Raw genomic sequence first — 6,973 nt, 5'->3', positions numbered from 1 at the left:
TCTTTTGATTCTGTTTTATACTGTCCTGCTGCTTTGTGAAGTCACTTGCTTCTGGTTGTTGTATTCTGGATTTTAAAGCCTGGATTTCTACCCTGGATTTTTTTGTCATCCTTCTACTTCTGGTCTAATTTTCTTTGCCTCATCTTTCACCTCCTTTGCCTCATTTTCAAGCTGATTAATTTTGGCTTTCAAGACACTGTTTTCTGTTTCCAAATGACTTATCTTGCTTTTTAAGTTCTTTTCCCAGTTGTCTTCATCCTCTTTTAATTGTGTTTTGAGTTCTCCAAAGCCTATATCCAATTTGCTGGGGTTTCTGTTTTTTTGCTTGGTGTTCCCTCATCCTTCTCTGTTCCATTTGATCTTTGTTCATTGCCTGTATAGAAGCTGTCAATTATAATTTCTTTTTTTCTTTTTGTGTTGTTTGCTTATATTTACCCTTTCTTACTCCTTGCAGTTGCCTGAGCTTTTGCTCCTCTCATTTTCTTGTGGTTTTGGGCTTTTCTGTCAGCCCTCACCCTTGGAACTATGTCAGAAAATCTCTCAGTGCTGTCTGTGGGGTAGGGATGGTGGAGCTTGATCTTCCCTGCCCTCTGAAGGCTTTGATGGTATTAAGTTCAGCTGGGTTGATTTCGATGTGCCCTGAGGTCAAAACATCGGAAAGGAGGTGGGGGGGGGGATATGGAGTGTCTCCAGTGCTGTAGCTAGGCTGCCTGCTGTGTCCTTTGCACTTCTTCTCTAACTGCTTTCTCACCGCCTGTGTTCGACACTGAGCCTGCAAGGTACTCCCTCCAGACCAGTACCCTTGCACGCCCAGAGGTTCCAGCTGCCACTGGAGGCTTAGCACTCTAGGTGGGGGAGGGGTCCCAGGACCTTTCTTCTTCCTCCCCCTTAAATCTGAATTTTCTCGAATTCTGGCTTTTTGGGGCATACCTTTTAAGTTGAATCCAGCAGTAGGGTTCCTTGGCTCTGTCTTGTTGTTAGGTTTGATTTTCAGTCCCCTAGGAGCATTTAGTTTATAATTGGTAAGGAAGGGTTTTCAGAAGTCTGAACTTTCGTTGCCTCTATGCTGCCATCTTGACTCTGCCTCTGAAAGACTTTTCCCCCTTTCTATCTCCAGGTGCCTAGGCCTGTGTCTGGCACAGAATACTCATTCAAGAACAGATTGTGGGATTGACTTGAATCTTGTTTGCATTTCACAACACCAGTGGCAGGTAGGTGTTATTTTGCCCATTTTACAAATGAGGACAGTTAATATTAATAAGATTGAGGCAGGATTTGAACTTGAACCTTCCTGACTGAAAGTCCAACACCAATATACCTATGGTTCTTAATCTTCCTGTGCATTGTGGACCCTTTTGGTAGCCTGGGGAAATCTATGAACCCCTTTCTCCAAGTCATGTTTGTCGCTCACCTGCTTTATTGAAGAAAATGTTAACTTTCTGTTGAAGACCAGCAGAAATAAGGACGTGATATTTTTTTCCCATCTAATTCATGTGTCACCTGAGATTTCTATAGGATAAGAATCCCTATGTTATATAAAACAATCCCTCTCCCATATCATACCCATTCATGTAACATGTAGCAAGTAAAGCCCACCCCACTTTGGAAGTACTCTAATTATTAGGAAGCTAGAATCATCTGGGCCATGGGGCTTCTGCATTCCAGATGTGGTTTACAGCAAAGCTAGGGAAGTTCCCCTTGAAGAGAATGAGAGAAAACAGATAAATCTCAGTTCTGTGCCTCATCTCCTTCTTGGGTAGAACCTAACCCGCAGGTTTGCCCCAGGAAGGGCCTTCCTTGAGGCCAAGTAGCCATTTGCCCAGAGTTGAGTAGGGGACCCATGCAAGGTTGCTTTTTTATCCTCAAATGAGCTCATTGTATTTGGGACCAGTGGGAAGACCAACCTGACTGGGTTCTTACCAACTCTCACCTCACTCTCCAGCTGCTAATGGTTCTCCTCCAAAAGTTAAATTGTTTCTCCTTTATGTTTGTTGTATACTTTGATGCATGTTACAGAGTATGTCCAGTTGGGCATGGGAAAACCTGGGAAAAAGCAAGGAAGATATAATTTCAGGTGCCTGCCTACTTTGTGTTTAGTGCTATGTGGGATCCTTTGGGGGATTCACGAGAAGTGCGTGCCTTGTACATAGTTTTTATTTAGTAACATTATGCTTCTCTCATTTGTGCTATTTGGATAGAATGTAAACTCCTTTTGAGGCTGGGTAACTTTTGTGTTTGTATCCCTGGAACCTAGCCCTGCTATGTGCCTGGCACATAGTAGGCACTTATTAAAAGCTTACTGACTGACCAATTATTTGAATTGAAGAAGAGGGAATGAAAAGTTGGTTCCAAAGCATGGAAACAGCTCACTGAGAGCCTGAAAGTCAGGAGATATGGGAGTTTGTACCTTCCCCCAAAATGATTACCTGAATTTGGTCAGAATGTGTTTGTTCTCTAAAGCTGTAGCTTTTTGCTTGAACTTTTCTTCCCTGTGAGTATTCCCTCAATTGATTTAATGTAGTAGTCATGGTAGCAGTAGAGGTGGATACTGAGCACACCAATCTTTATGGTGGCTCCCCTTCTGCCCACTCTTTGTTTCGAAGTGGTCACAGGTCTTTCCAGTATGCCTTCTTTGGCCAACTCTGTTCCTCTGACACTTCCTTCCTTTTGTTCTTTATCTTGTGACTCATGGAAAGAGGACTTGGTCAGAAATTAGAGCATCTAAGTAAGATTCCACCTCTGACATTTACTGCTTGAGTGACCTTGAGGAAATCACATCTCTCCTGTGGATTGACCTTAGATTCCTCCTGTAAAATCAAAGTAGTTGAATTACATGGCCTCTGAGATCCCTTTAAGGTCTAGATTTTTGATTGTGTATGTTATTGGACAAGACCCTCCTTTCCCTTTCCTGGATTTCAGTCTCCCTAGCAGTAAATCAAGAGATCTGACCCAAATGACCACCATGCTTCCTGGTAGCTCTGGTTAGATGATTTGACTTCCAGTGTGAAGATTGTCAATTCTATGACATTCTCTGAAGAAAAGGAAAAGCTTCATTAATGACCTGGAACCTGACTTAGACCCTTGAAGGAAGGATAAGACTTCTGGATAATATTGGAGAATGTGCCTTCTGAGGAGAATACCTTCTGGGCATAGAGAATGATGTGAGCAAAGGCCCAGAGTTGGGAAAGTCTTCGATGTATTTGGACAATGGGAATTGTCCAATTCATAGGGTCACAGAGTACACGAAATATTGTGAGATTAGCTTCTCAGTCCAGACTCTATCCCAGAGAAATCTCATCTAAGATTGTCTTCTCCACCAAAACTCTTCTGTCTATTTAGCTCTTCTTGTGCTATCTTCAATAAGCTCCATTTGAGCAAGGATATCTGATAATGGGCTGTAGGGTCCCTGGGAGTGGGTAGGAGATCTCGCAGCCCATCAATTGGTAACAAAGATGATGACATAAATCTCTCAATTGCCACGAGAAAGTGTACTTTGAAGTCACTTTCCCAATACGCTCCCCCTCAGGCTCCCTTAGCAAACTGACATAGTGGATGGTCAGCTTTGGACTTCAGCCCATAGCTGTGGAAAGAAGCAAAGCTTATTGTGAAGAAATGATGACCTTGTCTCAATTACCATGCTCTGAACCCTTAGCAATCTGTCCATCAGCTATGTTTATTCTGTGTTCTGAGAGTTGGCAGATGTTTAGATAGCACTTGTGGGTTTTCAAAAAACTTTATAAATGCTATTTCATTCAGTTCTCACAACAACCCTGGGTGCTTTTTTGATCTCCATTCTACAGATGAGGAAACTGAGGCAAACAGAGGCTTAAGCAAGTTGCCCAAATTCACACATATAGTGTCTGGGGTAGGATTTGAACTTAGTTCTTACAGACTCCGGGCCAGTGCTCTATCCGGTGTACCAGTTAATAACTCCTTTTCCATTGGTAGCTATCAGTTCCTGGGGATATCAATGTAGGAAGTCAGTTGAATGGTCAGGTATATTGAGTTTGGATTTTTCTGCTTATAGGTGAAATCTAAAGTATTGAAGGGGAGAGTTTAACAGTGAAGGATGCTTACATGGATATGGGAATTTCCGTTTGGGGAACCCCATCTTTAATCCCCGAATAGAATCACCACATCTGTAACTTTTAATTTTACAAAATTGCTTGTGATACAGAGCCCTAAGTGCCCTGCTCAGAATCAAATGGCTAATCTATAGCAGAGGCTAGACTGAAACTCAGGATTTCCTGGTCCCAGTTCTCTAACTACCTCACTATACTACCTTAGAAGGCATTAAACAAGTAGAAAAACAACTGGACTGGAAGACAAGAGCTTATGGGTTTGCCTATAACTAAAGCTTTGTGAGTTGGCTAAGTTAATTATTGCCCTTCTCTGAAGCTTATTTTCCCTACCTCTAAAATGAGCAGAATGGACAGACTATACAATCTTTCAAGGCTCCTTGCAGTTATGATGACATGGCTAGGAGGCACAGTGTACAGAGCATTGGGCCTGAATTCAGAAAGAGTTCATCTTCTTGAGTTTCAAATCTGGTCTCAGATATTTACTGTCTGGGTGACCTTGGGCAAGTCACTTGACTCTGCCTCAGTTTCCTCATCTGTAAAATGAGCTGGAGAAGGAAATGGCAATCTACTTTAGTATCTTGGCCATGAGAATCCCAAATGGGATCATGAAAAATCATACCTCACTGAAATTACTGAATAATAACAGTTCTGAAATTCTGTGCTTTAAAGCTCTTTCTAGAATTGATATTCTATGATCTAGGACCGCATTGGTGGAATATTGGCACACATGCTGAGATAGCAGTAGGGGAGGATAAGGGACATGGGAGAGGCTTCCTTCCCCTTCTTCCCAGTGTCTGAGGACATTTTTCATGCCCTGCCTGTCTGTCCAGCCACCCAAAGCTAGCACTTCCTCCCTTCATTCTCTGGGGTAATGGGGGGGGGCTCACAGGCAGGTTGAAGTTGCAGTTTGGGCAATGAATTCAAAAACATTCACCAGTGCTGGTCTAGGTACTCTTTCTGGGCTAATACTCTATGACTGGAATTCTTTTCTAGGGTCTATGATACTCTTTGGTGGTGGAGAGGGACTTTCTAGAACTACTGATACTCAACGGTCACATGGTCTTTCTAGGGCTTGGAGGCTATATGATTCCTTCCAACTCTGACATTCAAAATTAATGTTCCAAAATTTATTTAATCGCTAACATTACATTTCCTGAAACACTATTCAAGTCTGAATTCTAAGGTCTCTTTGAACTGCCTGATTTCATTATTCTAGGGTCACTAATTTCCCTTCCAGAACATTCTACAATTCACATTTGATTGTTTGGGATCCTTTAATATCTAATGTTCTGTGTGTTCTTTGCTTCCTGTTATAAGGTCCCTTCCAATTGAGAAATTCCGTGTTCTCAGTCTACTCCCAGCTATTTTGTTCTACAAGAGGGAATGTCATTTAGTGAATAAAGTACAAGGAGGAATAAATATCTAGATTTGAATCTTGTTCTCATCAGAAGTAGGCTGTTTAACAACCAATATGTCATGTAGCACATACATTTTATCTCCATTCTTAATGCTTTCTCCATCATTTCCTTAAGTCTAGACAATCAGCAAAATAATATAGCAAGCCCTGATTCATAGTTTGTCTATTTCTGAGGCTTGGCTGGAAATTTAACAGTCAGCTCAGGAGCTGGTTCAAGTTGGCTCCAATGGATACCTGGATGTGACCTTTCTCAATTGTGTGGCCATGGGGAAGCCATTTAATGTCTCGGAGCCTCAGTCTATATGATGATAATTATAATGCCTGGGTTCCTAGAAGACTCACAGGATTCTTATGAGAGATAATATAGTGCCATAAAAATGTCATCATATAGTATAAAGTCCCTTTCAGATTTAGCATTTTGGGATCTTTCTATTTCTCATTCTAATGTTCTGTCTCAAATTGATATATAGTAATTTGTTGTTCTAAGGCCCTTCCAAGTAGGAGATTCTATGTTCTAAGCATTCTTCTAGGCATTGGAGTCTTTGTTCCTGAAAGACCTTTCAGGACTGATGATTTTACTTCTTTGTCCCATGGCTCTTTTCAACTTGGGCAATGTGTTCTGTGTTCTTATTTTTCAAAATGCTCAGACATTCCGGTTCTTCGTTTCAAGGGTCCCTTGAACTTAGACATTCTATATTCTATATTGTAAGGTCCCTTCCAGCTTTGCCATTCTAGCTCTGAAGTTCTCTTTTCATGCAGAAATTGTATGTTTTCTGTTCTAGTGTTCCTTTCAGCTGCATTATTTGTTTCATGTTCTGAGGTCCTTTCAAGCTCTGTCGTTAGATGTACTCTGATCTGAAGTTTGTCTCAGCTAGCATTTTCTGTGTTTGAAGAGTCCTTTTATCTCTAACATCATCTGCCCTTTGTTTCATGTTCTATAAAGGGCCTTGTAGGTCTGATATTCTATGTTTTCTATTCTCACATCCCCTCCAGCACTCTGATTCGTTGTTCTAACATCCTGTTCAGCTCTTTCAGGTTCTAAGGCCCTTTCTGGCTTGGATCTACTGTGACTTCAGGCACTTCCAGCTGTAACCTTATATAGTTGGACTTCACTTTTAATTCCTTCTGATCATGAATCCCCATCCTAGTCATCACAAGGGAATATAAATGGGTCTAGAGTGAGAAGACTGTGTCCTGGCCCTGCCGTGTTTTGTCTTTGCCACCTTGTGTAAATTACTTCACCTTGGCCTTGGTTTTTATGTAAGATAAAGACTTTGACCTCTACAACCTCTAATATCCATAAAGCATAGAAGTTGTGATTCTCTTTCACTCCCCTATCTTGGCCTCAGTTTCTTCCTTCTGTAAAATGTAGGAGGGACTTGGTTTTATAAAGTTACTTCCAGCTCTAGATCTGGGATCTTATATGTGTCCTTTACCTCCCTGAGTCTCAGTTTCTTCCTCTGTAAAATTATGG

This window comes from Monodelphis domestica, chromosome X (genome assembly GCF_027887165.1).
Source record: "Monodelphis domestica isolate mMonDom1 chromosome X, mMonDom1.pri, whole genome shotgun sequence".
Lineage (NCBI taxonomy): Eukaryota > Metazoa > Chordata > Mammalia > Didelphimorphia > Didelphidae > Monodelphis > Monodelphis domestica.
The sequence above is the reverse complement of the archived record's forward strand: the minus strand, read 5'-3'. Positions refer to the sequence as shown.